The sequence below is a fragment of the Halichoerus grypus genome, chromosome 1, assembly GCF_964656455.1.
Source record: "Halichoerus grypus chromosome 1, mHalGry1.hap1.1, whole genome shotgun sequence".
Lineage (NCBI taxonomy): Eukaryota > Metazoa > Chordata > Mammalia > Carnivora > Phocidae > Halichoerus > Halichoerus grypus.
In genome coordinates, this window is record NC_135712.1 from 17,838,117 (window position 1) to 17,860,715 (window position 22,599).

At 37.7% G+C, this 22,599-nt stretch overlaps 1 pseudogene; it reads left to right on the forward strand.

The window, feature by feature from the left end:
• Positions 1-19,170: 19,170 nt before the first annotated feature.
• Positions 19,171-19,250, forward strand: LOC118553274 (U2 spliceosomal RNA; annotated as a pseudogene).
• Positions 19,251-22,599: the final 3,349 nt, after the last annotated feature.

Here is a 22,599-nt window from a genome sequence, read left to right on the forward strand (position 1 = left end):
GTGTGAACAGATTTGGCATTCGGGGATTGGCTGCCATCTTCTGCTGATCTCTGGGAAGAGTGTAAATTCCTGTTAGGTGAGGTTAAGTTTCTTTCTACTTCATGCACCTGGGTTGAGTATCTTCATTTTGTCCCTGTCTAAGTGATTCAGTTTTGGTTTGGTTCTCTAAGGCTAACTGTGGGTCACAGCGACTATCCAAGACAACGCATCCTTATTTGGTGAGCCAGAAATCAAGGCTGCTGCAGTCCCGTGGCACTCCATTGCAACCCGACCCTTCACAGTTCCTCAGAGAATGCTGGGGTCTCGCGTGAGCAATCAAATGTCTCTTCCTCAAACTCACACAAACATATATAAACATATAAGATCATATCTGATATAAGAACAAATGATAATTTATTGTCATAGTATAAGCTTTAGGTTGCATTATTTCTTTCTACGTTCTATGTGTGTAGCCCTTAAACAATATTTAATGACAGTGACAGATAATTCAAATGTACTTTGAAGATATCACTTAATACTGAATGCTATTTAAAATCCTTTTTCAAGTCATATTTACTAAAAGAATAAATTTATAAAGTAATATTGTGTGTAGCAAAACAGATGTTTATTGAGTAAAACAAAAATAAATCCAGGAATTATCATATTCGACTCAAACACTAGCCATCAGAAACATTTTAATGCTCTTCTGAATGTGAAATCAAAGTTCTCTAGAACTAATAGAAATGGATGACAGACATTTCAATGGAACAAGCGGAAGGGGACCTTGTAGCATTTGACAAAGGAGGTAAGGGTAGGGGAATGCATGGAATGAAAGGGGGACAGTCTCTGACGGTGTCTCCACCAGATGGAGCAGTTACCTGAGCAGTTACTAGAGGAACCTGTCAGATACATTACATCTCTTTCTTTGCAAGAGATCAGAAAATCGTAACAGAGACGTAACTGCCAGCCTCTGCCTAAGTCTTTATTTCCCAAGATATCTTAATCAGACTCTCTTTCAGGATTGATGCTCCTTATTGTCAGTCTTTCTTAAGCCATACTGATTCAGCATGACTCTGAGACTCGTGCCCATGGTATGTTGCAGGGGAAACTTGAGGGAAATGCAAATGTTCTTTCTGCATTGATTGGGAAGCCATTCAGCCAACAGTCACAAAACACATATAATGACTACAACTGTTCACATCTGCAGTCTCCAATACCTTCAGTAAATTATCTTTTCATTTTCCACTCTTTAAAACTAATATCATGGTGATATTGCCCACCACTATACATGGAATATTGCCCATTGTCGTAAAGGAGGGTAATCAGGATAGAATGTAAATATGTCTGTGAAAGTCACCAGCCATATTGGTGTTGGTAATTACCTTGTAAAGCCATGGCAATAATGGTTGCATCATCAACCATGTGATTCATTTTTAAGGGAAATGGGTTACTCATACAGGAGTGATTGGGGGGGAGTTCTGACACAAATCAAGAGAAATTTGGAAGTTATATAACTTTTTTTTTTTTTTTCCTTTTGCTTCTTTTGGTGCTCTGTTAGAGACTGGGAATATAATCCCAATTTTATGGATAGTATATCATCAACATTTTTTTAAAGATTTTAGTTTCAAATGTTAATGGACATAGAAATATTTATGCTCTTTTAAGTATCATGCCATTCAAGAAGGGAAAATGGGGATATGCTTTAATGTGAGGGTTACCATAGGCCTGAGTAACCAAATCTAATGTTAACAAAAAGAGTATTCAGTTCTATATTTAATTATGTATTACTTAAAGAAAAGTAAGTTTTAAAACATGCTAGTCTACATATCTACCATGATTAGAGCAAAACACAATTTTTGTTTATTTTAGGTGATTTTAATATACCCTTCCCTCTATCAGAAAAGTTCTCCCTTCATGACACTGCATATCAACTATACAAAAAAAAAAGTAACACCAATTCTAAAAAGATTATATTATTCATAATACTAACCAATTAAAAAACGTTACAAAAAAAACAACACACAAAAGAATGAATATATAATATAAGCAAGATTTAGAGACAGAAAATTGTAGGATACCCATTTTGGGGGATATCTACTCAGCACTTTTTTCTTTCCAGAAATTGCTTCTTTTCTTCATGTCCCACCTAACTCTTTGCACCCTTAGAGATGGTTTCATGTGAACTATGATATGTTCTGTTAGTTCCCTAACCCTTGACCAATCAATGGATTTGTTTAGTGATCATTACCTAACCCAAGATGGACAGGCTCCTCCAAGTTTCCACACCTGGACAGAGTTTCTAGATCAAGGGTGGATGTCAGTCTTAAGTGAGAGTATTTAGAAGCTGTAGCAAATAGATTCCATCTCCTCTTGTGTGGTTAAGGTTTAGATAGTTAAGGCTCCAGAGATGTTGACTGGCTTGTTTTATGCAGAAAGATGGTCAGTTGTGAGAAAAGACAATGAAGCAAAAGACCTAGAAAAAATGGTGGAATCTTGAGTTAAAGTCCAGATTCCTGATTTCCTCAAGATTTCATCAAGCAATATAAATAGTTTTCAGCAAATTCAGGGAAGAAATAAATTAACACTTAATTCTTGATCCAAAAAATATTAAAACATGACTTCATTTTTAATAATGGATCCAGTATTTGTTTCTGTAGAGGTAAGAGCAATGTATCTATCTTAACATGGGTGTGATTTTTCTACTACTTTGCCATTAGTTATGGTTCTACGTCGAAAGAATTAGGTCTATTCTCAGTGGGACTATCAAGACTTGATTATTTTATTGTTGTTGAGAAAAAAAAACTTTGAAACAGCATCTGCTATAACCAACACAATGCTAAACACAGTGAGGCAGATTTCATTTCATAGTGATAAAGTTATTAATGAAATTTTATTTAACCATACCCTGACTTAACAGTGAAAAGAGATGGAGAAAAATGATCATTATCCTCATTTGGTATAATAATAAAAGTAATAATAGTGATTGTTCTAAAACCTAGTACTTAATAACCGAGCCCTGGAGAGATGAGACTGTGACCCATTTTTAATCAGAGATTTTATAAACCAAAATGAGCAGTAGAGTTCTAAAATTAAAAAAAAAAAAAACCATTTTCTAATGCAGCAAGGAAAGATGTCTTAATGCAAAATTTTCCTGCTCCATGACTTTTTCAAGCTAATCCATTATGCTACAGACACTGTCAGTCTTGTTTTATGGCCATTGTCATCATTTTATCTTCCTTCATAACAGTCAATTCTATGCGAACATGAGTTAATCACTTCCAACCAATACATGCATTTGTAGTTTAATCTCCCTTTATCCAACTCTTGTGTGGATGGTCCTATGAGTTGAACTGTGTCCCCCAGAGTGTGGCCTTTCTAGATGTTAAAGATGTTATTCACAGACTTCAGTAGTATCTGTTGTAAAGTGTGCAATTATTTTCATGTTTATTCATTTGAAGGTAATGTATCTTTTATCTGAAGATACTTTTAAGGTTTACTTTATCATTGTTTTTAGTAATTTCAAAAAAGGTTGGATGGTTTTTCCTTCCCTCCTTCCTGCTTTCCTTTGCTTGCTTGCTTGCTTCCTTTCTTCCTTTCTGTGTGCAGAGTGCATATATGCATATATGCACACAGAAAAAGTCTTCAGGCTTGCATATTAATATCTTTCTTTTCCTAAGTGCATGTATGTTCCCCCGCCGGTTTGTTGAGATTCTTAGAAATGTGAGTTGATAGAATTTTTGTCAAATTTAGAAAAGTTTTGTTCATCATTTCTTCAAATATTTTTTTTAATTCTTTTTTTTTTTTTTAAGATTTCATTTATTTATTTGACTCAGAGAGAGAGAGAGGCAGAGAGCAAGTACAAGCAGGGGGAGCAGCAGACAGAGGGAGAGGGAGAAGCAGGCTCCCCACTGAGCAAGGAGCCCGATGTGGGGCTCGATCCCAGGACCCTGGGATCATGACCTGAGCCGAAGGCAGACGCTTAACGGACTGAGCCACCCAGGCGCCCCTCATTTCTTCAAATATTTTTCTGGATCTTTCCACTTTTAGAGACTTCCATTACACAGATGTTAAACCACTTAATACTGTCCCAGAAGTGACTGGGGCTTGATTTATTTTATTAGACTTTTCTCTCTGTATTTCATCTGGATAGATTTTTTTTAACTATTTCCATTTTTAAATATCTGCTTCTCTCTTCTCCTTCCCTCTCCTCTCATTACGTTTATGTTCTCCTTTAAAAACTAGAGTATTTGAATTTGGTTATAAAAGTTATTTTGACAAGCTTGACTGCTAATTACATCATCTCTAATGTAGTTTTAGAATGTGGGCTTTATTGGGCGCCTGGGTGGCTCAGTTGGTTAAGCGACTGCCTTCGGCTCAGGTCATGATCCTGGAGTCCCTGGATCGAGTCCCACATCAGGCTCCCTGCTCAGCAGGGAGTCTGCTTCTCCCTCTGACCCTCCTCCCTCTCATGTGCTCTCTGTCTCTCATTCTCTCTCTCGCAAATAAATAAAATCTTAAAAAAAAAGAATGTGGGCTTTATTATTAGGCAGGTATGGCAAGCCCAACAGACCAGAGGACGATTGCCATGGGGAGGAGAGTGTTATATTCACAATCTCAAGAGGAGGGGGCACACCACTGCATGAGTGGCCACACAGGGTCCATCAGAAGACAGAGGGAGTAAGAGGAAATGTGGGCTAGAGTCTTTATTGTGGCTCCCCTAGACAGAAATAGGACAAGTAGAAGAAGCAGGTTTGAGATTGACTAATTTGAGTAATTTCAGCAGGCTCTGGGGCATAGGAGTTGTCTCTAGTTGCCTTGTCTCTGGACCTGGTGTGATTAAGACAGGAGAAGAGTGGCCTTGAGTGAGAAAGTCGGATAAAGGAGGTGGTTGAGGTGTGAGCTCTGGATTGTTGAGCTTTCATGTGAAAAGCAGGCTTGTAGAAGAGCCCGTTACTATCTCTAAGAACTGGCTGATCCTGACAGGGGTCCCAAGATGCCAAAGCATCAAATACAGAAATGAGAAAGCACGGTTGTTGCTACAGATATCTCTCGGCATCTGTTTATATTGATTGATTTATCTCTTGGTTGTGGGTAATGTTTCCTTGCTTCTTAGAATGTTTCATACTTTTGGGTTGGATGTTGAGTATTGTGAATTTAGATTGCTGAGGGTCTGGATTCTGTTGTGTTTCTTTAAAAACTGTGGACTTTGTTTTGGTAGGCAGTAAAGTTACTTGCATATTAGCATTATCCTTTCTGATATGTGTTTTTAAGTTTTGCTAAAATGAGTCTAAATAGATTTCACTCCAAGGAGATTTAAGACCTACTATCAAGGCAGAAATCTCCTTTTCTTTTTGGGATCATTTTTTTCTCTTTATTAATGAAAATCATGAATGCTATGCACTAAAGAACTATCCCAAAACTGTGCAATAATACATGAAAAAGGGGAGAACCACGCTACTTTCTCACAAAACTGTTCAGTGGAGTTAGGCATGTAAACAAAATGCTTGACCAACAATGGCACATGAAAAGTGAAATACTGTACAATGTTTTGACCAACAATAAAATATGGAAGTAGGAGATTTGAATTACAATGGACTCAGAATAGTAGCACCCAGAACAGTTTGGTAGGGCTTTACAAAGGTGTACATGCTTTAGAATTTGAACATCTATTATATTCTGCTAGCCTAGTATTATACCAAGTTATAGAAATATGAAGACAAAGGAGGGGCACCTGGGTGGCTCAGGAGGTTAAGCGACTGATTCTTGGTTTCAGCTTGGGTCATGATCTCAGGGTAGTGTGATCGAGCCCCACATTAGGCTCTGCATTTAGTGTGGAGTCTGCTTGAAATTCTCTCTCCTTCTCCCTCTGCTCATCCCCCCACTCACTCTCACTCTCTCTCTCAAATAAATAAATAAATCTCTAAAAAAAAGATAAAGGAAACATCCTTGGCTACAAGAAACTTATCATCTTTTGAGGTAAAAAGGCAAGTAAATAATGCTATTAGAAAAATAAATATTTTGTGCTGTGACAGCTATAGATATGTAAGTCAGTCATTAGGCATCAGGGAAACTTCCCAAGAGGAAAGTTATATAAGCTGAGGCCAGATGGTTATTAAAATTCAGTCAGATAAAGATGTAAGAGGATCAGGAGAGCGGTTAGAACTAATTTATAGCAGAGAAAACAGCAGGTGTAAAAACTTAGAGACACCAGTGGATTGAACAGTATAGTAGTATACAGAGTATAGGAGTTTGGTATTACTAGAACATGGCAGTCAGACAGAATGTTATGTGACACATAGCAAGACTAACTAGATAGGCAGGGGCCAGATGATGGAGCACTTGCAATGTAATATGAATGAGTTTGTATCTTAACCTAAGAGTAATGGAATTCCTCAAATGTTTTTCAAAAGTGCCATGCTGTAGGGATGGGAAGAAGCATGATGAGTTCTACAGACATGAAGCTCAGGAGATCCATCTGAGATGGTGGCCCATGCTGATACTTGAAGGATAAATAAAAGATTCATTGCACGTATTAGTTTTCAAGGGCTGCTCACAGTTTTGACACCAGTCTCTATAGCATATTTCAAACCATGGCTAAGTGAGTTACCTATAGTTAACCTTAAGAAAAGGCATTCCTTTATATTTTTACTTTTGTCATCCTGACTAGTGTCACATAGAGGAATAAGACAATTGGGTTGTCTGCCCTGGCCAGTGCCTCAGTGGGGAATGAACCAAGTATGAGAAAAATGCAGGGAGAAAATGCAGTTAAACCTCCATGAGAGGCTGAAATTGAGGACAGAAACATAGATGGTCCAAGAAGAGTAACTAGAATTTCTTAGAAAATAAGATATCTAGTCCAGACTTCAGTGTAGAAGTTGGCGAGCAGGGGAGGGGAGGGCCGCCTAGTTCTGACCTACAGGAAACCCCTATGGAATGGATGCTGTAACAGGACCCAGGATGACAGGGTTCAGAAAGTAGAAGACTGTCTTCCATACTCAGAAGTCAGGCCTCTGAACACTTCCATAGAGGTCAAAAGCAAGGGATCCTAGTAAATACAATCCTAATAAATACAGAGTGAGAAAGAGAACAAATGTGAGAGCAAATAGGCCACTAACTTTCAAACAATGATTTTATATTTTATTTCCCAAAGATTTTGTATCATCATGATAACTGACAGAAGAAAAGGGTGTATCCCTTTTGGTAGATTTGCTAGTCTTTACACTATCAACAAGGAGGCCAAAGCATCAACTTTGTACTGTGCTTGAAGATCCCAATTAATCACTGTTTTGCATGTCATCAGTCTTTGTTAGAAAGATGCCAAGATGTCATAAATCAACTAGCTGGAAAATTAAACAACACAAAATTCAATAAAGACACCAGGCTAATGTTTGGTATTATAAGCCAAATCACTTCAACCAAAGATCAAATTACAATTTTTGTCTTAGCAAAAAAATAGAGCAGATTAAAAAGTTACTATGCATTTTATTTCTCTCAAAATTATTCTTAAAAGAAAGCCTACATATTATTTACATTAGATATCTGTCATAGCACGCCTCTGCAAACAGAGGTTAAATACATCCGAAAAATGTATTTTGTTCAGTATTGAACAGGGTTAAAACGAGGACAATTGAGTCAGGCTGCTTGGGTTCTATTTCTGCTCCATCATGCATAGTTCCATGACCTTTACTTCTTTTTCTTATTTTTCTTATATGTAAAATATGAATAATAATAATATATACTTTATACAATCTTTTCATATATTATACAATTTTTTGAAATTAAAATTAATTGAGGCATTTCATATACTATGGTTAGCCTATCATAAGTACACCATTGTCATTACCTACTACTATTATTTCTTCAGTTGATACTCCTCTGTAACTACTACTACTAGTACCACCATTACTATTGCTAAGTATGGAATTCACTTTCTTCCTTTTTGGAATGCTGGAAAACATTTGCTTTTGTCCAGTTTTCTGGAACCTTCTCAATCTCCACATTTTCGTTCAAATCTTGATCAAATCACATACAATGTATTCTAAACACAAGACTATTTATAATTTAAAACATCCTAGATGTTTGCTTATCCAGTGTTCATTTATCTTGAGTTTAAATTATGTTCATTCCTATCACTTTCCTTCTGTAGATCAACCAGGCAAGATAATTTACAAGAAAGAATGAGGGTTTATTTGTTTTTTTGTTTTTTTTTTTTCTTTTATCCATCAGTGTTGCATTATTGAACACAGAGAGCTTATCTTTCTCATTCATCATATTGTGGTAATGGAGGAAAAATATTGTTTATATGACTCTGCTCAATTGGGGATATTTTTCCCTTTTAACAATCTCAATGTATATGATTTTATAACATTCTTTGTCATCCATATTCTATAACTTTTCCTTTAAAATAGTACTTAGCATTTATAGTTTTGCTACATACTAAATGCTAGTAAGTTTGGTAAATTTTTTACATGATTATTAATTTAATTTTCACAAAAACCTAAAATGTAGGTAAAACTATGTCTTCTACTTCTTAGATGGCAAACTGAAGCACTGAGAGGTTGAGTAACTTGATGGTATCCCTCAGTGGGTCAGTACAGTAGTTGGGATTCAAACTCAGGTAGCCTGGCTCCAAAGCCTAAACTCTTTACTTCTATGTTGTTTTCTTCCCTTAACTTAATTGTAGAGATATCATTTTAAAACCTTCATTTCATTTTATTCAATCTTGATAACATCTGTGATCACAGTTAGAATTATATTATTTTTAAGTTTATCTCCTTTCTTAAAACATATCATCTTTCATAATTTCAAGCTATGGGATTACTTTATCTGAACATTTAAAACCTGTCTTCTGAAAGATGGCAACTCACATTGCACCACTCCTTTCTTCCAAACCTGTACTATTACAAACAAAAAAATGGCACTGTCTCTTCTCCTCAAGTCTCTACCATCCTCTTCTGTCCAGGAACCAATCAATTACTCCCTATTGATGAGAATTATGTAGACTGATATCTCTAATCCTTTCTTCTGCCTTCTTTCAAATAGGATTGGAAAAAGTTGAGACATTTTCAATCCCTCTGTATTCAGGTGAAAGAGATTTTGTGCAAACAGGCTATTAGTTGAAAATCCTCCCTCAGAAAATTAATTCATTTTTTCACTTGTTTATTATCTGTGTTAGGAATGCATCACTCATTTCTTTTAGCTGGCAAAAAACCCAACAGGAAGTTTTATATCAGTTCTCTTTCTCTCTCCTTTTCATCTGCACATACTACACTGTCTTTCTTTAACTCCCATGTTTTGTGCAGTTCTATGCTTGAGGGATTGGCAAAGCCCGAAGTCCTGACTGTAAACAGGCCTTAAACAAAATCCCTTTAGACCCTAGATCATCTCCAGCTTGTGGCCTTCAATAAAATGCAATCTCTCCAGGTATCAGAGTCAATCGATATTTATCTCTTGCAATGATTCAAAAGCTTGATCAAAGGGACCAGATGCCCAGAATGGAATCCTTTAGTGAACCTGGTGACTTAGGACCTATCTTTGGGAGCATACACCAGCCAAAGAATGCAGGCAGTGTAGAAAAATACATGGCCTGAGTTAATGCGGAAGTAACTAATCTCACCAGCAAGGAAAAACAGTGGCCAAAAGGGAGGGAGAACAGGAAAAGAAAACAGAAAATTTTCAGGTAGAGTGAAATGAATTCTAAAAAAAAGAAACTGCAAGGGAGAAAAGGAATTTGAATGGATTTTCAAAGTGTGTGGGAAAGGTCAGTAAAACTCATAAATAAGCAATCATTAAACAAGGGGCATTTGATCAAGACAGCAGAAGTGACACATAAAATAATTGTGAGGCTGAGTTTTTCTCCTAATTGGATTTTCTCCCATGAGAAAACAATTGGTGGTGTAATCTAACTCCACATTGTTGTAGAACACCCATTATCAAATGTTTATATATAACAAAGGACTAGATTGCCTTATGTTTTCTGCCAAACCATTCTATTTTTCCTTTCTTTCATATTTTCATTTATTGACAATTCTATTATCTGCAGACCAAATGATTTTGGGGAGGTCAGAACAAGAGATTAAAAATACGCTTTTGGGGCGCCTGGGTGGCTCAGTTGTTAAGCAACTGCCTTCGGCTCAGGTCATGGTCCCAGGGTCCTGGGATTGAGTCCCATATCGGGCTCTCTGCTCCGCGGGACGCCTGCTTCTCCCTCTCCCACTCCCCCTGCTTGTGTTCCCTCTCTCGCTGTGTCTCTCTCTGTCAAATAAATAAATAAAATCTTTAAAAAAATAAAAATAAAAAATAAATAAATAAAAAAAAATAAAATAAAATAAAAATACGCTTTTGACTACAGAGAGCAAACTGATGGTTACCAGACGGGAGAAAAGTGGGGGTTTGGATGAAATAGGTGATAGAGATTAAGGAGGACACTTGGCTTTTTTTTTATTGTTGTTGTTTTTAATTTGTTTATTTTAGAGAGAGAGAGCACACACGTGAGTGGGGGGAGGGGTAGAGGGGAAAGGGAGAGAGAGAATCCTCAAGCAGACTCCCCACTGACTGTGGAGCCCAATGAGGGCTCGATTCCAGGACCCTGAGATCATGACCTGAGTTGAAATCAAGAGTGAGACACTTAACTGACTGGGGTCACCCAGGCGCCCCAAGGAGAGCACTTTGATGAGCACTGGGTGACATATGGAATTCTTGAATCACTATATTGTACAGCTAATGTAACATTAACATAACATAAGACAACACTGTATAACCAATATAACTAACTGAATTAAAACAAAAACTTAAAAATAAATAAATAATAAAAATAAATTAAAAATAAAAATATGCTTTTGAAAATTACATTTATTCAAAAGTTATCAATATGCAAAATTCAACTTACTGCAATGCTGAAGGACTCTCCCAAATGTCTACCTATGCAATTCCATGATTCTAATAAGGAAAGTAACAAAGCGAACATGATTGAGGTTTCCTGTTTCCCCTTCAGGTGATGGTTAAAAAATACTAGATTGTGATCCTTAAAAGTAAGAAATAAATAATTTGCATGCAGTATTTTCTTATTGTCCTATCCTATTATCAATCAAACTATATGTTAAAGGGTCAGAGTTATCAAAAAGGATCAAAACCTTCTGGAAGGAAAGTCCAGAATGTTCTCAAAAAAAAAAAAAAGATTTTATTTATTTATGTGAGAGAGAGAGCAAGAGAGAGCATGAGCAGGGCAGTGGCGGAAGGGAGAAGCAGACACCCTGCTGAACAGGGAGCCCGACGTGGGTCTCGATCCCTGGACTCCGGGATCATGACCTGAGCTGAAGGCAGACACTTCACTGACTGAGCCACCCAGCCGTCCCAGTTCTCATGCTTTTTTAAAGCTCTGCTCACAAGTAGAAGGCCAATGCAAAGTCATATACATAAAGGGTGATGGAGCCTATAAACAGAGACCTCCTACAAAGGAAGTCCAGTAGTTTTCCACTCAAACTTGAATCCTGGTAGAGGTAAACAGGAACCAAACAAAAAAAAGGGGCAAAGATGAAAGACATAAACTTTTGAGGAATGAACTCCAAACTTCAAAGAAAACAGATTTAAAAGCCTAACTTATTCAAGAGAATGATTACGAAAAAAAATGGAACACACTCATAAAACACAATATTAATTTTAAAATGTAACATACAAAGAGACATTGAAAATAATTCATAGCTTTTGAATCTCCTCAAAATCACATGATGTTTATAATAAAAAATAAGAATTATGTTTGTTTTCCAAGAAAAATTATGCAGTTGCACTGTCCAGTCTTATGCAATTTCTCTTTCTGTTTTACCACTTCCCATAAATCCACAGGTATTCCAGTGCACATGCTTTTTTAATGTGACTCTGTTTTGAAATCACAGGTGGTCTTGCCAGTTAGGATAGCAACAAAGGAAAAAATAGGTATTAACGATAAAAATTGAATACAGGCATCATTACTCTAAAATCTAACATGGGACATATGATAAAGTGAACTCAATTTGACAGATGACAAAATTACTTATCGAGGTTGACAGAGTGCTAGTAAATAGAAATGTAGAAAGACATCAGTCTGTATTTGTTAAATCATCATCATCATCATTATCATTGCTGTCATCATCATCAGTCTGGAAGAAATGTGGAAAACAGACTTCTATCAACTTTCCTTATTCATGGCAGACCAGAGTGGAAATGTAGAGGTTTGGTTTCCTGAGGTTATAAGTAGTTGTCCAATATTTGTGAACATCTCAAATTGAGATGTTGTCCTTTCTGAAGTCCATTTCTAATAACTAATAATCAGGTTTACTGATATCCAGATAGAAGCAAGATTTCAAAAATAGAGTTATTCTACAAAAGTATTGAAATTCCCAATTAGCTAAAAATTATTTTTCAGGAATTGATATTTGTTTGGTAGTTTGCAGTGATGTGCTAGATAATAATAATTTGTCTTTATACATTGTTATCTGGGCTACCGAAATGCCTCATTTAAAGTGTCTCCATAGGGACACCTGGGTGGCTCAGTTAGTTGAGCATCCAGCTCTTGATTTGGGCTCAGGTCATGATCTCAGGTTCCTGGGATTGAGCTCTGCATCTGCTTGAGATTCTGTCCCTCTCCCTCTGCCCCCCTCCAACTCACAGGTGTTCTCTCTCTCAAATAAATAAAGAAAATCTAAAAAAAAAAAAGCCTCCATGGCCATACCTATCAGGCTATCCCAATGCACCTCAGGAGTACCCAGTTTATTTGCCTGTTGTCTATGGCTGCTGTTGAGTGACAAAGTTGACTAGTGTGACAGGGACCATATGGCCCACAAAGCCAATGTATTTATTATCTGGCCCTTTTGAGAAAAAGTGTGCTGACCCCAACAAACCTAACATATCCAAGAACAAACCATATAATTATATTTTCATATTTTTCTTCTTAGGAGGAAAACAAAAGTACATTCCTAGCCTAGAGTAAATTAGTACAAGGTTTGGATTCCAGGAGAATGAGATTAAATTCCCCATGTAAGATCCTGGCTATTCTATTGACCATGTCCTGTTCTATTTTAATGACATGAGTCATTTAGGCACCAATGGTTGGTGGTCAGATCCTGTTCATTCCTAAGAAGACTGATGTTTTGATAAAAAGCAGATATTTCCCTCTGAAGAAACTACTCTGCCTCTCCAAAACCCAGTTTCCAGCATCACCAAGCTGTGTTGATCCTACTATTAAAGAATACCCTAATTTTACAAATAGGCAGGGTGTATTTGATACATATCTGGTTTCTCATCCTCCTAAGACCTCACAAATATGTCAACAAAGGATTTTTCCCCCAAAACAAAAGTCATACACCCACAAAAATAAAAAGAATGAGGGAGAATTAAACAGCAACAAAATATGATTAAGTTGGAAAACTTGCAGGCAAATGCTAACTGAATTAGCAGACATGGAAAGCAGACCCCTAAGCTGGCAGTGTGAAATCCTCCCCCCAGGCTGGGCTCTGGAAAGCTGCAGAGACTGAAGGCTCAGGACAGTTGCAAGAGGTCAGCCCAGCTGGGATTTTATTTTGATTTACCCACCATTTTAGGAGCATAGTACTTATTATTTGTTTTGTTGTTGTTTTGTTTTTAAATATTTTATTTATTTATTTGACAGAGAGAGAAATAGAACAGAAGCAGGGGGAGCATCAGAAGGAGAGAGAGAAGCAGGCTCCCCACTGAGCAAGATGCCCGACGCTGGGCTCAATCCCAGGACTCTGGGATCATAACCTGAGCTGAAGGTAGGTGCTTAACCAACTGAGCCACCCAGGTGTCCCTATTTGTTTTGAAACACATGATTCATATAAGACTGAGCCTCATTTCTTACCTCAACAAATCTTTGTGTGGATTATAGAAGATGTATCTACCCATATTTCTGATAGTTATTTCTAGATCTATCCCTTTGTAACTTTTGCAGATAACAAAACAAATATTTCTAATTCCAAACCAGAAAAATCACACTCACTTGAAATTCTGGGACCACACAATGTCATCATTTGGCCATGTTATACATTTTTTTAAATAAACCCGTAACTGTAAATAAACAAAACACAAACTTTCAGTGGCTTAATGTAATGGAAATGTACTACGTTTCACATAGTATACCCATGTATGTGTTCCTGGGATTGTAGATATCTGCCCTATCTTATTAGGTAGCCAGCTGAATTCCGTTCTGCATTTCTACTTGCTGGCTGCCCAGGTTATCCTATGCATGAAAACCAGGTGTTGGAGTAGAGAAGAAAATGCGAACCTTTATGCCAGAAGTGACCCACACTTATTTCTGTTTACATTCCACTGGTGAGAATTAGTCAAGTGTTAGTCAAGAATTAGCCAAAATGCAAGGGAGCTTGAAAGGAAATCAAATCACAGGTGAGAAACTGCCTCCCACTAACAGTTCAATCTCCAGGGTGGGAAACTATAGTCTTGGGCCAAATCCAGCCTGCTGCCTATCTTTGTATGGCCTACAAGCTAAGAATGAATTTTACATTTTAAAATAATTGTTAAATATGTAGCTATATTATGTCCTCAGTTTTACCTGTTTGTTGGCCTACAAATCATCAAACATTTGCCATTTGGAACTTGACTGAACAATTTGCTGACTTTTGCCTACACTATGGGGAAAACACCTGACTTGGGTTTTTTGGCCCTTCCAGCCTACAAATTCTTTCATGTAGACTTCTTCCCACCTAGAGAAGACTTACACCTTTCTGTGAGAGAACCACCATCCAGTGAGGGCATTCAGCTCCAAGTCTAGGATCTCTACCCTCCAGTCCAGATAGGGCTCCTCATGATCCAGGAAATCCTAAAGTAGAAGTTATCATCCCACCTCCCCTCGTGTCCCCACAGTCAATATAAAATGAGGAATCAGGGATGGCACTAAACTCATCATCTTCCAGGAAAAAGAAAAACAAGAGACTCAAGAGCAACATACACAGAAATAACGGGAAACCACCTATAGGTATGAATGCCCTAGTGCTGGAAGCTTTTCCTTGAGTAGAGTCTGGGGAATGCCTTTGTCCATTGTTCTCTGCAGCCGTTGGCTCTGACTTCTGGAAGCGTCTTCCTTAACGTTGTTCTCCATGGCCATGTCTGAAGTAGGTACTTGCAAGTATGCCTTCCTAGTGGGCTTCTCAGATTTCCTAGCTCACTTCCTCCTCATGCAAGTTTTGGGGCCCAAGTGATGTTTAAAGTCTCCAAAACTCAAAGATGTCTTTCATTTGAGCTCATGGGTTCTTTGTAATATAGTTGCCTTCAAAGGACTGAAGGCATCTGAATTAAGGTTACCAGATGAAATGTGGGATGCCCAGTTAAATTTGAATTTCAGATAAACAAGAAATAATATTTTAGCATAAGTATGCCATCTGTAATATTTTCTGTAAGTATGATATGCAATACTTGAGACATTCTTATACTAAAATATTTCTTGTCGTTTATTGTTATTATGTACATTTTTATTTGTTAAATCTGGCAATCCTACACTGAATTCTTTGTGTCCATGTTTCAATAATAATACCCAAAGTTTTTTCTAGATTTTATCATCAAACCTGATTCATGTCTTGGTTTCTTAGGTCCAAACACTCTCCCTTTCAAGTCTGTGATGGCTACATTGCTATTGTGCCAATAGGCTGGAGATGAAGATCTACCATCAATGATCTTTGAGTCTTAATGGGTCCTGGAAACTGAAAGCTTTTTAGGCCTTATCTCTTTCCATTTGGGTAATGGAGGCCTTTCTAATCCCGAGAGGCCCAAAACTCCTGCATGATTTTTATTATCTTCTATGTATGCTCTCAAACCAATTATTACCTGAGCTCATCTATTTCTTTGTAATAACTTCCCAAACTCAACAAATTATAACCAATATAAACAATTCATATCTGACATCCCCCCCCCTTTTCCCCTACAAGCTTAGTAAACAAGTAGTTGGTGTTCCAACATATTACAGGCCATATCTCATCCAATGTTTTCTCACTACAGAATGTGATTTTTTTCTACAACACAAGTTTTCTTTTTAATTGCTGCCTGGGTAACTCATCAAAAAATAAAAATAAAAAAATAAAAAAAACAGATCATAAAGTAAGTTATTGTCTCTTACTTTCAGGAGCAAAAATAGTATTAAACAGTATAAACATATAAAATTTTCTCAGGAAACAAAGTTTGACTTGTCCACATAGAAAAAAATACAATTAAATAATACATTAAAATCATTCCATTTAACAGGATTGATTTCATACTTTTCAGTTTGTACTATATGTGAAGACTAGACCTAAGATTTTATCAGAAATGTGTGGGTATCTGATGTGTAGAACATCTCTTCATATTAAACATTTCTGATATTGAAGAGCCTGAGAGATTCCAGATTTTGCAAACTTTTTGGTCTTGAGTTCCAGGATATGTATAAAATATGGTGAATACAACAATATCATGAAAATCACTTTTTCAAAATTCAAATGGGCTTACAAAGTCCGCACAATCAATATGTAAACAAATTTGAAAGCATAGAAATCAGAATCCATGATACATTTAAATTTCCCTCAGATGTAATATAATTTAATCGTAATTAATCCTTAAGTCTTCCCAGAAGAGTGATAGAGAACTCTCATGCCAAATGGGAAGAAACATCTGGGGGAGACATGTAAAGGAAAACGCCACTATCTAAAATTAAAATTTAAAAACAACCCTGCTGGCTTTCTTGCATAAATGGACTGTGATTGTCTCACAGTAATTAAAGGCATTCATCTCATGCTTCTTTCCAGTCTTGTTAATGAGTCTATCCACTTTCCATCATCTGTTTCCCGTTTACATCCCTAGCCATCACATCCATATATCTGACCTGACCTTTAGCTGTACATGTCGGATCTGTGGTCATAAAATACTTTCCCCGTGGCTTCAGCCATCCTGCCTATGTAGCGAAGAAACCCACAATTTGGGTCCATGTAAAATAATCCCTAGTGTGCAAGGCTATTTGGCTCAATATCTCTGTAACCCACAAGAACAAATTAACAAAAACAACAGAGCAAGCCGTTGACAAGGCCCTCTTTACGTGCTACAGATTTTATTCCAAAAATTTTTAAGAAAGCACTACTTTGTGCAGGGCATTGTTTTAGCCAGTGAATGTAACAGAGTGAGATGTTTTCCCTGAGCTCAGAGGAAACTGACCCAGAAGTGAACTACAGCAAGAAGCTTGAATTGGCACTTAGGAAAGAAACTTCTGACCACTCAGCCAGAATCCATCTTTTCATTGCCGGATTTAAAAAATAAGGATCATAAGAGTTACACAGGTGTTGCTGGTGGGCTAATTATAGGTGCCAAGACAAATGAGTCTTTTCTGGCATCAAGTCAGTTCAACTTTATGACGCTTTGACTCAGTTATAAAAATACATCCACCCATTAGCCAGAATGTTATGCAAAATGTGCAACTTGGTACTGTACGCAGCTTAATTTGTCTGAAGTTGACCCGTTAACTTAGCACCTTCCCAGATTAGGTAGCAATGATATTGTCCAGAGATCCACAGATAAATCTGCCTTTAATAAAACTGCCACCAAACTAAATGAGGGTTTCTCAACCTCAGCACCACTGACATTTATAGACCAGAACATTCTTTGCTGTGAGGGGCTCTAGTGTGGATTATGGGATGTTTAGCAACATCCCTGGGCTCTCCTCAGTAGATGCCAGGAGGATGCCCCCAGTTATGGCAATCAAAAATGACTCCAGATGCCCCTAGGGGTGGTGTGACCATGGCTGACAACTACTCATCTAACACAGGCATGTTACACAAGATGTCTGCAAAATTTCTGGGGCCCACTGAAAAATAACTATGTGGGGCACTTGTTCAAAAATATTAAGAATCCCAAACCAAGCATGAGTCTTTCTAAGGATGCAGTTCCTTGGTGACTACACAAGTCATAAGTTCACGGTGTTAACGGATGCAATGGGAGGGAATCATACAATATTGTATGGTGCTACAATAACCCACCCCATTCTTCAACATCACAGTGCTAACAACACATATCGATATAGTTTATAGCTTATAGTAGCCAAGCTCACAGCTGTTGACATCCCACATGCTTCCCCCACATATGTGTTAGTGACTTTCACCACCACCATCCAAACCATTTATCCACATTTTATCTTGTTTACTATCTTCCCAGGTACTCATCTCTTAACCTGCTTCTCATTTCTTCACTCACATGGTCACTGGAACAGAACAAGAGCCTCTTACTTAATGGCTAGTTCTTCTTCAACCAAGTCTCTGCCGCAAACACTCCACCCATTACCAAACAAACAGTTGGGCTATCTTGGGCAACTTCTTATCCCCACTTCCCGTGTCCCCTCACCTCCCACAAAAGGCTTATGTGCATCCCTACTTCTCTACTGCAGCCTTGCCTCAGAAGACTCCAAAGCAATTGATCCCAATTAGCCTAATGAACACAATTCCACTAAGGTGACTTGTTCATTTTGACCAAAGCTACCATTTACTGAGCTTTTTCTACTGTGGTAGACTTGTGCTTGAAGTAATATTATTTTGCAGATAAAGAAATCAAGGCTCTTAAAGATTTAACATAAAATCTAAAGGTTGCCCAAAATCACACGGTAAAACTTAGGATTTGAAACCATGTCTATTTAACTCCAAAATCTTTGATTCTAACCATTATCTCACCTCCTCCTAACTTGTATGGCCATCATGGAGTGAATTTTATTATGATTCCCTCCCATTGCATCCATTAGCTGTGAAGATGCATTTCAAAAGCAAAGGAACACCATTGGAACAATTTCAGCATGCTATTTGTGAACGTTTTCAACAAGAAGGAAATATTGTGCCAGGCAAGTCTGACATTGACGCTCTGATATTTTACCATTTCTCAAAATAGAAAACACAACAAACAAAAAGGAATCTCAGAACTGGCTTTTTTGAAGACATGAGCTTTCTTTAACACAAAAAATGCATTTGTTTTCATTCCACGATCGGTCAGCATTAATAGCTGGTTTCCAAGTATGTTATAATGAACTCACCCAGGAATATAAAAGTAATTTTAGAAGTAAAAACTATTTGATAACTTGAGTAATCAAAATTCCTAAGGTATAATTTCCCATTTATTTGATTTAAAATATTATTTTCTTCTATATTTTCACTAAAATCTCAAACTGTTCTTAGTAACTTTGACCTCATCGCTTCTCGGCCTTTTGGCTAAGATCAAGTGTAGTAACTTTGACCTCAAAAATCTTTTATGCTGTCCAATGAGACATTGCCCCTTTTGAGATATATACATATCAACTTTCAGCTAAAATTTATGATTCCCCTGTTTCTATGTGAATGGTGTTTTAGAAGTCCATTCAGCTGAAATAAATTTCTATATGCCATGTTCCTATGCCACCAGTCATTTGCGGTAAATGCCGACCACTAAATTTAGCCATTGTAAAACAATCCCACAAGAAGAGAAGGGAAAATGTAGAATAATGTAATAATGAACATCTTTGTATTTTTTTCCATCTATTGAATCTGCCACAACCATCTGTAGGTCACAGGCCCCACACGGGAAAAACACTACATGGTCCAAGAATGTATGAGAAAGTAAAGCCATTCAGCAGCCAACGTCAGAAGAATCATTTGTTTCCTGCATATGGCCATTCCAAAGTCTTGAGCACTTGGAGAAAATCTAACAGGGATAGAAATTCTTTTGTCAATTGAAACTGCTAAAATGTGAGGAGTCTATGGGCATTTGATGGAAAGAAGTCAGCTCATAGATCTCTTCACTAGAACAAAATGCATAGTGATATGTACAGAAATTAAACTTGGGAGACAACTGATGGCCCAGTATATATGGTTAAGAATCATGAAAAAAGAAAAAAAAAGAAAAAAAGAAAGTGACCAAAAGCTATTTATTATCTTTTTAAATACTTGAAGAGTTTGAATACAGAGGAAAAATTCTGTATCACTTTTGTGATAGGTCACTTTTCCTGGGAATTTTATCTACTTCTATTTTCCAGAAGTTGTTAACATCTCCCTCTGAACCAACTTTCCATTTCTTCAGCATATTAACTTCATTTTAGATGGTGGAACTCTGCTTCTTAAAAAGTCATAAGAAGGGGCGCCCGGGTGGCTCAGTCGTTAAGCGTCTGCCTTCGGCTCGGGTCATGATCCCAGGGTCCTGGGATCGAGCCCCGCATCGGGCTCCCTGCTCGGCGGGGGGCCTGCTTCTCCCTCTCCCACTCCCCCTGCTTGTGTTCCCTCTCTCGCTGTGTCTCTCTCTGTCAAATAAATAAATAAAATCTTTAAAAAAAAAAAAAAGTCATAAGAAGAAAATGCTTTTCTCTCACCTTCCCTCTTTCTACAGTGAAATTTCTACAAAGAGTACTTGGATTTTCATTTTTTTTAAAAAAAAAAACTTCCATTTTCTCCTTAACCAACTGAAATCTGGCTTTGGCTCCATTTCTTATGTATCAAATTCCTTCCCAGTTCATAACTTTTTTGTTTGGCCTTTACATTTCTAATCAATGGTAGTCACAAAAGCTTTAGCAGCAGTCCCCTTGAGTTAAAACCCTGGCTCTGATACCTACTTTCTATGTGATCTTAGATGATTACTTAACTTTGTGAAGCCTCAACTAAGAGGCGGTAATAGTAAACTACGAGGGTGTTATGAAGATTAGGTGAGACAGTGTGAGCAAGATAAAATTGCAGTAATTATTGATCGTGTTGTTAATACTATTATAATTAATAGATTACTGATAACCATTATTATTGAGACATCTTTGCTCCTCAGTTTCTAGGAGAATAAACCTGCCTGTTTTGTTTCCTGCTTCCTTTGTTATTTCTTCAGTGTCTCCCTTTGTTGCTTCCTCTTCAAATATTGGGGTGTGCCAGGACTCTGACACGAAGCATTTTCTTTCTTCCATGTCCACACTCTCCCTGGCCTCATGTAGCTCCTAAATGCCTCAACCACCTCTTAAATGTTGTTGGCTCTCACAATATGCCAGCCCCAGTCTTTCTTCTGAGGTCTGGATCTATATATTGCACAGAGTAAGAGGATCTCCACCTCAGTGTCCAGAGGCTCCATAAACTCAACACAGAAAGGACTAAGCATATCCTCCTACCCCGACCCGAGAGAAGAGTGTGTGTTATCCTTAGTCACTATTACAAAGAATGGCAGCCTCATTTCTCTGGTCTGGTCACCCCAAATAGAAATATGGTCTGGAAGAGGAACAGTACTCCAGGACTCCTTTCTCTCCTGAAAGCCCTAAACAAATATACTTATCCAAGCCACTCATTTCCCCTATTGACATATCTCATCCCTCTTCCTAGTCCTGCTGCTTTAGTTCAGCTTTCCAACAACTTTGCCCAGATGACTTGGAGTCCCCTCAGCTGTCTCCCTGTCTCTGGTCCAATTCCCATCCAGTCTTCCTCTCTGTTACTGCCAGAGTTACTTTTCTAAAACCCAAATGAGATCACATAATTTACATTTTTAAAAAGGTTTAGATATCTTCTCCTCCACACAGGATGGTGTAACAATGAAAGCCATTTCTGGCTTGAAAACACTTAATCTGTCCTCCCTTATTTCTTCTCACCTTCCCAGCTCAAAGGTGATCTCCACTGTGAAACTAACTAATCTTCATAGGCTCTGAACTGCTCCTATGTCCCATATCTTCCTGCTAACATTAAAGTGGCTAAGAGACTTCAGAATCTTGGCTGTAAGCCTTATCAGATATTTGCCCTTAAATGTTACTTAATCTCTCTGTATCTTATTTCTCCTTTGTAAATTGATTTGTAATTGATATAATAACAATATCTATCTATACATAGGTTCTGGTACCAATTCTAGTGTGTGTGTGTGTGTGTGTGTGTGTGTGGAGGGGGTGGTTCATCACACCAAAAAGTGATTCTTGAGTTATCAGCTGGCTGTTCTGTAATTCAACTCTGTTCTGACACTATACCTGGGGATAGCATCAGATCCCACAAGTTAAGGGTTCATTCCTACAGAACTGCCCCCCTTCACTTCAGATAATAGTCACAAGCCTAGTGCTTCCGACCAACCAGCTATAAATCAGAGGTTCCCAGGACCCCATCTTCAGGTTTGATTAGTTTGCTAGAGTGGCTTACAGAACTCAAAGAAACATTTTACTTACCACATTCCCAGTTTATTGTAAAAGTATATAACTCAGGAATAGCCAGATGGAAGAGATGAATAAGACAAGGTATGGGGAAGGGGTATGAAGCTTCCATGCTCTCTTCAGGCACAACACTCTCCCTGAATCTCCGTGTGTTCATCAATCCATAAGATCTCTGAACCCTGTCCTTCTGGGTATCTAAGGAGGCTTCATTATATAAGCATGATTGATTAAATCATTAGTCACTGGCTATTGATTCAACCTCTACTCCTCTCTTCTCTGAAGATCCAGGGGTAGGTAGAGACTGAACATTCCAATCCTCTAATCACATGGTTGGTTCCTTTGTCAACCAGCCGCATCCTTAGGTGCTTCCCAAAAATCACCTCATTAACATAATGAAAGACACCTTTACTGCTCCCATCATTTAAGACATTCCAAGGATTTGGGGAGCTTTGTGCCAAAACCTGCGTTGAAGGCCAAATATATATTTCTTA